Genomic DNA, 15,533 nt, shown 5'->3' with positions numbered 1-15,533 from the left:
AGAAGCACACGTGCCTGGTACACTACTCCAAATGGGTGGAGTGCGGACACCAGCTGGGAGCAGGGTGCTTAGTGCCAGACAGTGGGGGGACCATTGCTTACATATATTAGCCTCGAGCAGACGTTAGTCACTTTTACGAAATTTTAATACCAAAATCTTTACATTTATGAAATGAATCAAACACCTAAGAACCCCTTGACACAATCGAGTATGACTGACCCAGTCACTGATTACTCGCTGGTACAGAAATACAAATCCCCCTCCCCCCCCCAAATCCGTTGCTAGCTGGGTAGCTTGCAGATCCATGTGGGAGTTGCAGGTTTGTTTGTTTTTTACAACAGGAGCTCTATCTTTCTTTTTTTCCCCAATATAAACTTTAATTATTTATAGAAATAATTATATCATATAGAAGAGTGATTTGGGATACTTCCAAATATAAATGATCAATTCATTATCACTACTATCTCTAGTAATATCCACAAATGGATAAGATATAGCAGCCATAGTTTTCTCAAAGAACAAAGAGATTAAAAGAAAGTACGAAAACTTGAAGAAAGAAAAAAAAAAAAAACAGGAGTAAAAAAAGAGAAAAGAAAAACCAAAACAGACCATTACAGTCTTACATCAGTTGTTGTGAGAATTAACTCCTTCCAAAAGCCTTGCAGATAATTCAGTTAGTCTTACATAGATAATAAGGTCAGGTAGGACAAATGATTGATAATTAAATTGGCATTTAATATTCAGGGGACCTCAACAAGGTTTCCTTATTTTGATAACCAATAATCAATCCAAGGATTCCAGATTTTTAAATATTTTTGCCTATTGCTATTTACTCCCTAATCTCTATATTTTGACCAACCATGATGTAAATCATGAATGGCAAGTCCCACATCTAAATTAGCAAAAGGGGTTTTATTCATCCCAAAAATTAATTAAGAAATGTAAATTAGATTTTTGGAATCTGTTTGCAATTTCAGACCTTCACACATATAATGTTGGCTGGTGCCTAATATTGTCACAACAGTAGATGATTCAAGTTTCATGTCTGCAATTTTGTAACATTCAAAGCATCTTTTAAGTATCTTTGAATGTTTACCTACCCTTTATATTTAAAGGGACATTATAAACACCCTGGGTGCCATGTCCCCCATGTTTTAACCTGCAAGTTAGAATACTGCCATTATGTTAATGCCTCTTGTGGCTTTCACTCAGGAGGCGCCTCTGAAGAACTATAGAGACCATCTAATTAGTGCATCGTTTTGCCGCGCATGCTCACCAGCCTCCCAATTATTTTTTTATGGGAAAACATAAGATTTGCTGAGGTCATCAATCTTGATGATCTCATGCAAGGTAGAATGACGGTAGCGTGTAAACTGGAGCTGTGAGGGATAAAAGGTAAATAAACTACCTTTTTAACTCCCTGCAGGTTGGGGCCGGGGTCCAAAACAGCCAACAGGACACTGTAGCTTTGGGAACACATATTTGTATTCCTAACGATATAGTGTTCCATTAACAAATATATATTTATGAGCTGTGAAAAATAAAATTCAATGTAGATATCCACACCTCTTTATTCTTCAATTTGGCACCTCCTGTCAATGTACATGGCAGTCCACATAGCGAAAGCACACAGAATATTAGAAAAATTAAACAATGTTTAATTTGCACCGTGTGTGCTGGGTCTACATAGATGGAACTAGATTGTGATGTCAGATACTAAAGCTTTTAATCTATTTTTTGATCCCTTATTTTTGCAGGCAAGAAAATACATCTGTTACAATCGTTAAGAAACGTAATTTCAGCAAAATATCACATATGTGTTGTATAATGGGAGAAATTAAAATCCATTTTAGTAAGTATATAGGAAAGACAGTAGCTTATAAATTACCAAGAAAAAGACCCATAAAAACAAGGAACAGAGCTGGCTAAAACAATTTCCATCATCATGGAGGGGAAAGATAAAGGCCAAGATTAATTGGTACCCAGTAGGGTTACAGTAAGGCTTACAGAGAAAAATGTGGTTAGACACAGTGCAAATTCTAATGTGGAGCATTTAAACGTTGGTCATAATTCGGTGACCTTTTGGGGGATATAGACAAAAATGAGAACACAGTAATGTTGCTGAGCAGACAGAAAGAAAACAAACACATAAACAAAGGCACAATCAAACCTTAGACAAACCCCAAACTGCCCTCAATGCAAATGGAAATATTCTAAAAGTCTCCTTTTCCTTAACCCATTTCCTCAGCACTTTCTGGGACAAATGTAAGAAAATTTGTTACTGCCCAGATATGAGCAGTAAAGTCCGCTAAGGATCCTCTGGTATTCGGAGCATAAGCGTAGGGATGCCCAAAGATTAAAAAAAATCTTCAGACTCAGAAGGTACTGTTAAATGGTGCTGTTTGCCGACCTTGTCCACAACAAGTATTTGTTGTGTCCCTCTGTATATTTGTCCTGTATTGCTTGAAAACAAAGAATCACAACCTTGGAGACTGACAATGGGGCACGAGGAGACTAAGAGATCCAGTAGACACTATTTACAGCCACTCCTTTGGCCTCTTTAGAATGTAAAAGTGTCAAGAAAAGCCTCCATACAAAATTAGGTAATTCATCCAATCCTACTGGTTTGTCGATACCTCAGATCTTCACGTTTCTTCTACAGGCTCTATCATCCAAGGTTATGACCAGTAAAGATAGGGCAGAGTTGGACTCAATTCACTTCTGTAGCTTTGCCTTCGAAGCCTCCCCCATAGTACGTCCTATCTGGCCCGAATCTGGGATATTTCCTGAAAGATGGCAGTATCTGCTTGGAACAGCTTCCTAATGTCGCTCAGGAGGTTATTATTATTATCATCTCCATTTATGTAGCGCCAACAGATTCTGTAGCGCTGTACAATATTATGAGAGGGGGGATTTAACTATAAATAGGACAATTACAAGAAAAGTTACAGGTACAATAGGTTGAAGAGGACCCTGCTCTTACAGTCTATATACGAGCTCAATATGCTCACTTTTGAAGCAGGGTAATTACGGTGCACTGAAGGAGACAATAGGTAAGGGGTAAGTGCTGCAAACATCTGAGTCTGGGCCTAAAGCGCACAGGACAGCAGCTGCGGGTGGGTCCTATGCTCAGGTTTTGTACTTTTATACTTTCTTCACATTTCTCACCGTTAGAGTGCGGATCAACAAACGTGTCCTGTGTAAAGTATCATTTGATAACGGGGAGGATTCCAGCACCGAGAAGGTAACCCTGTTATTGCACCTATTGAACTGCTATAAGTATGATGAAAACCAGTATATCTGTGCTTAATTAATTTTGGTGTTGCGGTTATATGTTTTTTGTGAGTGAGGCATTTTCACCAGTGCTAATATACCAGTCTGATATTGATAATGTAACATGGTTAGCTGTGTATAGCCCTATATAAATGTATGAAATAACCGTGGCTGATCTCCTTTCACTGAGTGAAAAACACTGAGGGTTAAAAAAGACCCCGATCCAGACTTCCTGCTTGCCCCCACCCCAGCCTAATCTCACATCCTGCACTTTGGTCAGCACTGGGCTCTGTGTAATAATAGGAGCACAAAGAACAAAGATCAGGACATTGTTTAGCAGCAAAAAAGGAGATATACCCTCTCATGCAGCAATCATACGTTGCACATATTGAGCACTATGCACCGTGTACACTGGGTATATAGCTCTGTTGGTAACAAGCAAAGTCTGGCTGAGATTGATGGGAACTACTTTCGACAATATCTTTAAAGGACCACTCTAGGCACCCAGACCACTTCAGCTTAATGAAGTGGTCTGGGTGCCTGGTCCCGCTAGGATTAACCCTTTTTTATATATAAACATAGCAGTTTCAGAGAGTCAGTGAGACTGAGTTAATCCAGTCTCACTGACAGCCGCTAGAGGCGCTTGCGTGATTCTCACTGTGAAAATCACAGTGAGAGCACGCAAGCGTCCATAGGAAAGCATTCTAAATGCTTTCCAATGAGACCGGATGAATGCGCGCGCAGCTCTTGCCGCGCATGCGCATTCAGCCGAAAGGGAGAATCGGAGGCGGAGAGGAGGAGGAGAGCTCCCCGCCCGGTGCTGGAATAAAGGTAAGTTTTAACCCTTTACTCTCCCCAGAGCCCGGCGGGAGGGGGTCCCTGAGGGTGGGAGCACCCTCAGGGCACTATAGTGCCAGGAAAACGCGTATGTTTTCCTGGCACTACAGTGGTCCTTTAAGGAAAGTACCCTTTACATCCCCTAATCATAACCTCTAAGCCCTGGATCCCACTGTTATGACTCTAGGACAACCACACATGTATTCTTGTTATCTATGTCATTACAGTCACTAGGACAACACATATCTCCATGATAAAGCTCAGAATACAACATGTGAGATACTTAAAGGGAACCTACAGTCCTGCAAATAAGAATCATTCTTTTGGAACTATTGTTTTCCTTCTATCCAACCCCTTTTGTCCACCCCACTTTGCTAGTAAAAATTTTTGACTTTAATAAAGATTACTCAACGAACACGATATCACACCATACTAATTCTGCAAAAAGGATTTTATTATTTATATCAGAGAGCAAAAAAGATCACGAATAAAGTACATGGTGCAGATAAAATTGTCACTATAAATACTGCAAAAAGGATTTTATTATTTATATCAGAGAGCAAAAAAGATCACGAATAAAGTACATGGTGCAGATAAAATTGTCACTATAAATACTGCAAAAAGGCTATACCAAAGATACATAAAAACAAACAGAAAAAATGTGTATACCGTAGATCATAAACCCATCTGTGTTACTTACTGTACACTGATCTAAGATTGGAGACATAAACCCCAACGTTTTGGCTCAACGCCTTTCTCAAGGGTGTCAAGTCTTGTGCTAGTAGCCGGGCTTTAAAAATAATCAATATTTGATATGTTTTTTTTTTAAAAAAAATTAAACAGTCAGGTTGCTAATTTGTTCCTGTAATTTCACAAAAGTATGTAAAATCTACTAGTGTAGATTGTATGTTTGTACTGCAACAACGGATCTGGCTTGCAGAACGCAGAAAAAGTGCAATATGAATGTTAGAAAAGGCAAAAAAAATAAATAGATAAAATAGCCCCAGGGTCAGGCTAAAATACATCCTGTGGGATACTCTGGGTTACTACGTATGTGAATCATATACATGTACGGAGTAATTTGATTCTGGAAGCTGCAAATTGCCCCTGAATTAAACATAAACCCAGTAAATCATCAATATGTCACAGTAGTAAAAATGTCAACGCAGGAACACACTCATATTAGCTAAGATCTGACTACAGATCAGGCACAACACTCTGTTATGTATCTTTTGATCAGACATACGTTTATTTTATTATATTTACCCCATCAATTATGATAAATGTCCATGCGTAACTATATGTATATGTATGCAGTGGTACAAACGTGTATCTCTCTCTTTCTTTCACTGTTTATCATGTGTACATGCAAAATTAAGGGTTTTATTTTTACCTTGATTTGACCTTCACAGTAGTTCTACATACGCAAGCTGCCCAAAAACTAATTTATGACCATATCAGGTGACAAACCCTTATCACGTACACTAAAAACAAAAATATCCTAAAATCACTGTTTTACCTATCAGTGTATCCGCCTGAATGAACACTGCTTAGCAAAGCAGGAGTTATGTTCTGGATGATGGTGCGGCCTGAATTTAGGACCTCACTAGCTACTGTAGGGGAGACCTACCAACATTAACCCTATCAATATAACTTTCATACGTCACTTTAAAATTGCCCCATCCACAATTATAAATTTTTTTTAAAAAAATTGTCAAAAGTGTTCTGGGTCCGTAAAGGGACACTCTACAGCTGTAGAGGCCCATGTAATTAGTTGCCTAGATGTCTGCTACTTTAATTCTGGTGCAGTTGAATCATCGGGGTAGATGCAAGGAGCAGAACAAGCCACTATACTAGCTTCTTCACAGTGCAGCCCACAAATGACAAAAGGCAGAATAAGAAAACGGTGGCCGATAAATACTGTATATAATCATGTGGCCACTAGGTTACATACATTTCTTTGATCCACAGGGTAATTTGGGGATATTCCCTGATCTCCTCAGCCAGCTATGTGTGTAGCATATGCTTAGTTTGCCCAATTGCCAGACCAAGAATGTCCAATGTCCATATATTTAATATTTAACACCATTTTAGTGCATATTGATAAAAACATTACAAGTGCAGCTGCAGACAGGGGCGTATTTGCCGCGAGGCAAACAAGGCATTTGCCTTGGGCGGCATTTTCCAGGGGGCGGCAAAAAAAGCCGCCCCCAAACGCCCAGGGCAAATGCCTTGTTAGCCTTGCGGCTAACAGACATCCTGGGCTGGTGGCTGCTGGGCTGGTGGCTGCTGGGCTGGTTGCTGGGCGGGCGGGCGGCTCCGCCTCCCAGCCTCACTCTGCGGCGCGCGAGGGAGCTGAGCAGACAGCTCAGAGGAAGTGCTCCCTCGCCAGCCGCCCGCCCGCCCGCCCGCCCAGCAACCAGCCCAGCAGCCTGACCGGCAGCCCCACTATACCCCAGGGAGAGGGATAACCCCCCCAGCATTCCCAAAGGTAAGGAGGCTGGGGGGGTAAATAAAAAAAAAAATGAGTTAATGTGAGTGAGTGTGTCTGTTAGTGTGTGTCTGTTAGTGAGTGTGTCTGTTAGTGTGTGTGTGTGTCTGTTAGTGTGTGTGAGTGTGTCTGACTGTGTGTGTCTGTTAGTGTGTGTGAGTGTGTCTGTTAGTGAGTGTGTCTGTTAGTGTGTGTGTGTGTGTGTGTCTGTTAGTGAGTGTGAGAGTGTGTGTGAGTGTGTCTGACTGTGTGTGTCTGTTAGTGTGTGTGAGTGTGTCTGTTAGTGTGTGTGTCTGTTAGTGTGTGTCTGTTAGTGAGTGTGAGTGTGTCTGTTAGAGTGTGTGTGTGTCTGTTAGTGTGTGTATGTCAGTGTGTCTGTTAGTGAGTGTGTGTGTCTGTTAGCAGCTAACAGACACACTCACACACTCACTAACAGACACTCACACACACTGACATACACACACTAACAGACGCACTCACTAACAGACACACTCACACTCACTAACAGACACACTCACACACAGACACACTCATACACTCACACACACACACTGACAGATACGCATCCATTAGCTAACAGTTAGCTAATGGATGCGTATCTGTCAGTGTGTGTGTATTTAGAAGGCTGGGGAAGGGTTGGAGGGGGGGGGGGGGGGTGAGGGGGGCGCCTGAGTTTTGTCCTGCCTAGGGCAGCACAAAACCAGGATACACCCCTGGCTGCAGAGGGAACCGGCTGTAAGTCCAGTTTACAAGCAAAGCTAAAATGGCACCATAACCACTACAATCCACTGTAGATTGCACTGTTACATACTTACAACAAGCTAAACTAGAATGGCAAGTGAAGCATGCCATTCAGGGCAACATTAATTAAATGATCCCACACTACCAGTCTGGCATGGCTACATACTTTATAATTCCAATAACATCTTTCAGCATGCTCATCCACCTAGTGACCAGTCACTGGCAGGCAGACATAGAACGTTGTGCAGGTTGGGTGGGCGGGATAGAACGTTGTGCAGGCTGGGTGGGCGGGACAGAACGTTGTGCTGGCTGGGTGGGCGGGGTCACAATACTGGGGAGGAGCCTCTGGCAGCAGGAATTGGGTGTCAGGCTCCCTTTGCTGTTTTGGAGAGGAGCTCACAGTCCCTGTCAGGACACACGTCTGGCTTTGTGTACATCCATTGTGTGCTTCAGATCCTCACAACCCAAGACCCAGGCTGTGCAAGCTCTGCCAGGCAATCACTGGGAGTGCTATTTGTGCAGGGTAAGTCAAACCATCTATCTCTTCCTTGATTGCTAGTTTGAATGGAGATCCATCACTGTGCTGGCATGGAATTATTTAACCCAGAGGATGCCAAAAAAGGTGGCTTTGCTTCCTGCTGGCAATGCATCATGGGTGTTGGAGTTCTACAAGATCTGGGGAGCTACCTTTTGGCCTGCTCTGCTTTAACCCTTTGAGTGGCAGAGGGCTGCTCATGCTAGCGATTGCGGGAATCGTGTAACTGATTGTTTTGCACAGATAGTGCTTGTGAAAAAATACCAAAACATGCAAGATCAGGTGTATTCCATCCCAGCAGTGAATGGGTTAAGCATGTTTCAGTATAAGTTAAAGCTGCAATTCTGTGATCTGCCATCAGTGCTTGTTTTTATTTTGCAGCAAAATATCAGTCACATGCTCTGTGTTTGCTGAGAAGGCCTGTCTTGTAGAGCAGGCTTGTCAGCCAATGTATACAAGCACTGAGAAAGATTGCATGCCTTTTAAGGACATGGATATACATTCCCATTACAAATTTGTGTGTGTGTTGATGTGAGTGTTCTTTGAACCCTCAGGGTGTTAGAAAAATACTAAAATTGCATCACAGATGAAAAAACAAATATATTATATTATATTATATTATTGTTTTACTTCCCTTCTGTTAATTCTTTTTATTTTTATTGCACATGAGTCATAGCTTGAATCAGGAAGAGCAGATCTCACATTGTAGCCGTGTGGTTTAGATTTAATTCCAACAGATGTTTTATGTAGGAAGGATGAATGATTATATAAGGATCCCCTACTATTAGTCCAATGCTTTCTGTAATGTGAATTTTTATCCTATGTGACTGCTGACATACATCTATGCACATGGTGACTAAGAGACACAAACAACAGTCAGCAGGATCCAGGTAAACAAGCACCGAACAAGCTGCTTCAACCATTCAAATGCCATTCTTGTCTTCAATCTCTTATAAAATACCTTGGGAAATATTACAAATAAATCCATCCTTCAATAACGCACATTGATGTGTTTTGCTTGTTATTATTCATATAGCAACATCCTATTCCGCAGTGCTGTACAATATTATTAGAATGGCCTCTGATGGCGCATGATACAATATACCAGAATAAAAATAATTAAAGGGACACTATAGTCACCTGAACAACTTTAGCTTAATGAAGCAGTTTTGGTGTATAGAACATGCCCCTGCAGCCTCACTGCTCAATCCTTTGCCATTTAGGAGTTAAATCCCTTTGTTTATGAACCCTAGTCACACCTCCCTGCATGTGACTTGCACAGCCTTCCATAAACACTTCCTGTAAAGAGAGCCCTATTTAGGCTTTCTTTATTGCAAGTTCTGTTTAATTAAGATTCTCTTATCCCCTGCTATGTTAATGGCTTGCTAGACCCTGCAAGAGCTTCCTGTATGTGATTAACGTTCAATTTAGAGATTGAGATACAATTATTTAGGGTAAATTACATCTGTTTAAAAGTGAAACCAGTTTTTTTTTCATGCAGGCTCTGTCAATCATAGCCAGGGGAGGTGTGGCTAGGGCTGCATAAACAGAAACAAAGTGATTTAACTCCTAAATGACAGTGAATTGAGCAGTGAAATTGCAGGGGAATGATCTACACACTAAAACTGCTTTATTCAGCTAAAGTAATTTAGGTGACTATAGTGTTCCTTTAAGTTCCACCAGTTTCAGAGGTCCACAGGTGTTCTGTTGCGACACTTACTCTTACCCTCCTGCCTTGCTGATGCGATTGGCACTGCTACAACATCTAAGTAATTTAGGTGACTATAGTGTTCCTTTAATAACTTACTAGATATATTCGGGTATACACACTCTCTGCGTTTATTTGTGGGTTATTTATTAAACCAACAATCACGAAGAACTGAAATAATTTTATGTTGAATTAACTGAACTGGAAAAATAGTTAAGAACTTTTCCTAATTAACGTAGTTTAATTTCTAAAATGTGCAACTGCTTAAAAATGTCCTTGTTTATTGTATAATCACCATGATATATTGTCTCCACATATACAGCTACATGAAATTTGAATGAAATAAATACTTACTGCTGGGGTGATTTTAGAAGATCTTCCTGGAGAAGTAATAATAATAATAATAATCCTCATAGCCAGTGTAACTTTTCGACCCTATTTAAATTAAAGTAAGACTAATTTTGAGAGTGGTGGGCTCCTGCTGTGTTTTCAGAATTATTGCCTTGCAAAATCAAATACACCAGTGAATAAAGGAAGTTCCCATTCTCAACCCACCATAGATATTTTTATCCACGCTATATATAAGTATTTAAAGGGGAACTAACACCAATTTAAAAAAAAAAAAAAAAACATTTAAAATCACCTATAATTTGTATTAACCTTGTTTCGTGTGATGCGACAATTTCTATTAAAATTATATTGAAGATTTAGCAAACGACATTCCAGTCCAGCTCCATCAGGGTAAAGAAGGAGGACAAAATTATTCATTGTGTCCTTTCTTATACTTTCTGTGCTACTGCCAGGTTCAAAGACAACGTTTATAACAATGATTGACAAGGAGCCAAGATAGAGCCGCCCAGTTCCAGGAAAGAGAGATGCGGAGTTTTACGTTTCATTTTATTTTTCAGAACTCACAAGCGCGTTTGTTAACAATAGGGATGAGCATAATATTAAAAGTTCCTCTTTAACGCTGTACTAGCTGTGCATTATCGATTTATGTTACGTACTAAGCAGTAAATGTCTTGAAGGTCCATAAAATGCAGTTTACAATCTCAAGTCTCTTTCGTCTGGCAAGATATCTTCCATCTCTTGATATTGTAGTCTGGCATTTTGGTTTTCAATGAGACACCATAAAGATAGCAGCATAATGCAACTGCACTTAGTCTCTCCTCAACTATTGAGGCGCCTGCTTTTCTTAATTCTCTGGGATTCCTGGGACCTACCACAGTAGCAATCAATCACTCTACAGCTTAAATTTGGGATCTGAACATCGTTGTCCCCTTTGTCCCAAGAGTGGGAGTGGAGACTCGTTCAGGAACTTGACTAGAGCTGGGGCAAGATGGACATTGCTCTTTTTTGCTTGTTTTTTTCATTATGTTTCTAACTTTCCTTTGAGACAATTCATTTTACTAATGTGAAGAAGAAAAAACCTGGTTAGGAAGGGTTCTGTTCATGCACCATGGTGCAATGTTTAACTTCACTAATCACCAACCATGGTGAAATTGTCACAGACCCCTTCCCTGTTGCACCCTTTGGTTAGGGGTACCTATCACAGCTGTGCCGACCAGTTAGATTTCCCAATATCTGTTATTTTAAAATAATCTCACTAAACCTAGGCCCGTATTCTCTTGTTGTCTTACTTCGGCCACTGGCTAGAATCGTTGGTTTACTCATGTTACACTAAAATTTAAATATAGGGGGTAATACTCATAGTTTCTGTACTCTAGTGGCATATCATATGTGATTTGTTATGCCTTTATTGCACCATTGTGATGTATATCACCTGCAATAAAAAGAAAAAAAAGATAGCTACAGAGGTAATGAATATAACTTGTGTTTATATAAAACAGATTAATCATAAATCCTGTATAATCCTAACCCTTAAAGGGACACTCCAAGCAACCAAAGCACGTCAGCTTAATGAGGTACGTTCGGCTTTTTTTTATTTTATATTAATTTCAAGAGAGATCTGCACTTTTCTATATATATATATAGATATTATGAAACTTTCCCTTTGCTACAAGCTGAAGCCAGAGCTGTGCCTTTGGTGTTTGTCATTCCTAGAGCGGTAATACGGCTCTTTGAGAAGCGTATGATTTGGCTAGTGGTGCGCATGCACGATTTGTCTTAATAGCTTCTCAATGAGTAATCTCTGATTGGGCAATGTACAGAATTGTTGTGTGCTGAAGATAAAGCAGAGGACTTACAGTAGCTGCAGAACATAATTCTGCATGCATTTAAGTTAGCTTTTTCATACACCCCCAAAACTTAAGAAAACTATTAAATGCATGTTTTTATTAAGGTTTTTTTTCTTAATTTCCTTTAACGTGGGAGAGGGAGAGCAATGTCCTAGCAACCTGTGAACTGGCCCCTGCTAATTAAAATGCTAAATGTAGCCCTGGTAACATTTTAGCAGGATATTTTTCTTACCAGTGCATACATTGGTTTAGACACTGATGTATTGAAAACTCATTTTCAAAATTGAGAAATAATTTTTCTAAATTAGTTATTTTTGCCTAATTTTACCAGTTCTGTTTTCGATGCACTACATTCACCATTTAATGAATTGACTGCGAATAATTGTGAGAGATGTCAGTTCAGGGCCGTACCTTATGCTAACTTTGCTCTGGATAAGTCTATGTGGCTGCCTCCATTATATGTTATAGTACAGTTTATCCTCCTGTTAAGAAAAACTTCTTAACAGTTCAAAATACAGTTCAAAAAAACTTCTTAACATCACAGTTCTTTTGGCTGACGTCGGCTTTTGAAAAACCTGCAGATATTTTTTTTGAACATCTAAACACTGTCCCCTCATCGTTCCTCCCTCTTGTTTTCCCCCACCCTCTCAGCAGGTACAGTTCTAAACTTAGAAAGCCTCTTTTGTGATCACCACTGAGATAAAGGGGGACAGTGAAAGGGGATTTTTTCAGTTTGTAAGAGATCCATCGTCTGCATAATTTAACCAATTTTGAGAAGTAGTTTTTTTTTCTTCTTCTTTTTCTACGCAAAATCTATATGACTACTGTGTTTTACTTCCTGTAAACCGTGTAATTCTCAGGTAGGTGGCCAACATTTGAATTCAATTAAAAATTACAAAGTGTGTTAGCACTCAATCAGTTTATAGGTGCCGGTATCTTGGCCACCCGCTCAGGCCAAAAAATGAAATATCCAAAATACAAAATTTGATACCGCACTCAACATGAAGAAAATATAAAGATTTATTAGCAGAATGTTGCCATATACCTGAACACAACTCCAATTTCTATATCACGAGAGTGAAAATATATAATCTTAAAGTGACAAGTGACAAAAAATTACCATGTGCTTAAAGTGCTAATATTAATAAAATGCACTATCAACCTTTTATGTACAAATCTGTATACAGCAAGATCAATAACGGGATAGTAAGTGATTATTCCTATGGAAATCTCATCCAGTATTCAGCAATTCCTGCAGGGAAATAATTTAATTTGTAGTTCACTAGTTGCTTTGTGTATAGTTCATTCCATCCAGAAAAGATAATTCAACAAGGAATTAATTTCAGCAGTGATTATATTTGATGTAACATTGGTTGTACTTTATACAAAAAAAAGTTACAAAATAATGTTTGCAGCACAAGAATTCCATTTAGCAAAAAGATGAGAACACGCAGGGAATATCTCTCTATATTGCAAAAAAAAAAAAAAAAAATGTGAATACATCCATATTATCTTATGTGCACAGGAGGTATATATATATATATATGTATATTTTAGAAAAGGGGAAAAAAAGAGAAAACCAGTCAGAATGTATGTATACATATATCCTGACAGGAATGTGGATTAGATCTCACCCCTGATGTACTGCATCTTTGACTCCTGAATATAGGAATGTATGAAGATTAGTGTAAAGTCCAATTCCAATGGCTGCATACAGTTCCAGTTGTATTTTGGCTGAGTGTGATGGGTAAGATGCTGGGCTGCGCTCGGGAATCACCTCCCTTCAATGGCCCTCCGTTATGGGTCTCTAGGAACTATATGTACCAAATCCCTAACCTATCTTCACTTTGAAACGTTTCTAGAAAGACTACACGTATTTGGAAGTAACCTTATGGAGTATCTGGAAATAGAATTTTCCTAAAATGCCACTAGAATGTAACGTCTGTCTGCGGGCATAATAACCATATACAGTAAGTACAGTTTATACAAATCATGTTCTAACTTATAGGACATAGCAGAGTATTCTGCTAGCCTCAAAGAAATCCCTCTGTAGAGTGTTCTCTGCTCAGATCCTTGTCGGCCTCCTCCCGTGTTTGCTATTAGAATACAGCCATTTTTAACCCCTTAAAGGGACACTCCAGGCACCCAGACCACTTCTGCTCATTGGAGTGGTCTGGGTGCCAACTCCCACTACCCTTAACCCTGCAAGTGTAATTATTGCAGTTCTTTATAAACTGCAATAATTACTTTGCAGGGTTAACTCCACCTCTAGTGGCTGTCTACTAGACAGCCACTAAAGGTCACTTCCTGGGTTCTAGCACAGGAAACCTGTGCTAGAGCGTCGCTGGACGTCCTCACGCTGTGTGAGGACCTCCAGCGTCGCTCAAAACCCCATAGGAAAGCATTGAAATGATTTTTCAATGCTTTCCTATGGGGAGACGTAATGCTCATGCGCGGAAATGCCGCGCATGCGCATTAGGTCTCCTCGGCCGGTGTCCTGTGTCCTTAAGGGGTTAAAGACTGAATTTCTATGGAATGTTGCGAGAGGTGAGGTGTGATGGCACTTACAGTTCATCTGCAGAAATCTAAAGAGAGAGGGAAAAAAAATTAAATTTTCTGCAGCGTTAAAAGCAGCACTGTTGCAAAGGGGAAGTTAATAGAGGCATTATGGACTGGATTTTATTTTGCATTACTTTGCAGTGCAAAACAAAGTTTAGACAAGTGTTTGCAGGGAGGGAGTTACAATAAATGTGTTTGTAACAATGTGTTTAGATGAGAGTAAAGTTTGAAATGTAGTAGTTTAATTACTAAACACTGGATATTGGTGATTGAAAAATAGAATTGCAAAATTTAGGCCGAAAATAGTCACGTTGTAATTGAACAAATCTCTTTCTGATGAAAAAGCTGATTTAATCAAATAGGAATTTAGTGAATGATTAATACTTTTGTTCCCAGCCAACATTGTGAATTTTTGGCTGGGCATTTTAAGGTAAAAGCAGGAGTGGCCAAAAGTGGTTGTTGTAAAACTCCCATGATGCTTTTGCAACTTGAAGGCTCACAAGGCATCATAGGAAATCTATCTTTTAGCTGCGCAGGCTGTAGAAAGCTTCAACCCATTAGAGTGCAAACAGAGTTTACTTTTTTTTTTTTTAAATCAATTTAACCTTTTTTTTATTTTTATTACAAATACAATGACGTGTTTTTTTTTCCATTTTGTTGTTCACACTCTTTTGTTATTAATGCAGAAATAAACACCAACACACAGTGAGTCGTGCATAATCTCAATAAATAATACAACTTCTGATCAATTGTTGGTCCTGGGACAAAGAGCGCTCTTGTTGACGTTTTCGTGGATCCACTTTAGAGTTCCATGAAAGTCCAGGGTCGCTCACGGTCAGGCACACAGTGCCTCAGCGCCCCTTCTCCCCGTCCCCCACTGGTGAACGCTGACCTCGGAGCCACTTGCAATGGGCGCTGGGTTGGGAGGCATGGGCTGGAGGGTCAGTGATAATAGTCTTTTGAGAGCAGGGTGGGGGAGACATGTATCCGGCTTCGGTGAATAGAGGGTCCATCACAGTGGTGTCTTGTGAATGATTATAGACACTAGGAGAGTGGCACCTGCACTTTTTACTAGCGCCAATCCCCCCTGTATTTTACTAGTGCCAATCCACAGTGCAAGTTTACAAGGGTTTGTCTTGTACACTTGCACCGAAAAGCTGTAGAGTGCCCCTCCCAAACCAGAATCTGCCT

The 15,533-nt window shown here is 39.9% G+C and overlaps 1 protein-coding gene across 4 annotated transcripts in view; it reads left to right on the top strand.

Annotated features, from left to right (window-relative positions):
* Positions 1-7,697: 7,697 nt before the first annotated feature.
* The window catches only part of EEF2K (eukaryotic elongation factor 2 kinase), a 76,922-nt gene continuing 69,086 nt past the window's right edge, over positions 7,698-15,533 (top strand). For 3 of the 4 annotated variants that reach the window (XM_063430368.1, XM_063430366.1, XM_063430367.1), the window contains exon 1: positions 7,699-7,865. The gene's annotated coding sequence lies outside the window, so the exon portion shown is untranslated. Of the gene's footprint in view, positions 7,866-15,533 lie in introns of all 4 variants that reach the window. The other variant, XM_063430365.1, reaches the window with a different exon arrangement.

The sequence above is a fragment of the Pelobates fuscus genome, chromosome 8 (genome assembly GCF_036172605.1).
Source record: "Pelobates fuscus isolate aPelFus1 chromosome 8, aPelFus1.pri, whole genome shotgun sequence".
In the NCBI taxonomy this organism is placed as follows: Eukaryota; Metazoa; Chordata; class Amphibia; order Anura; family Pelobatidae; genus Pelobates; species Pelobates fuscus.
Note: the sequence above shows the minus strand (reverse complement) of the source record. Positions and strands in the feature narration are given on the sequence as shown.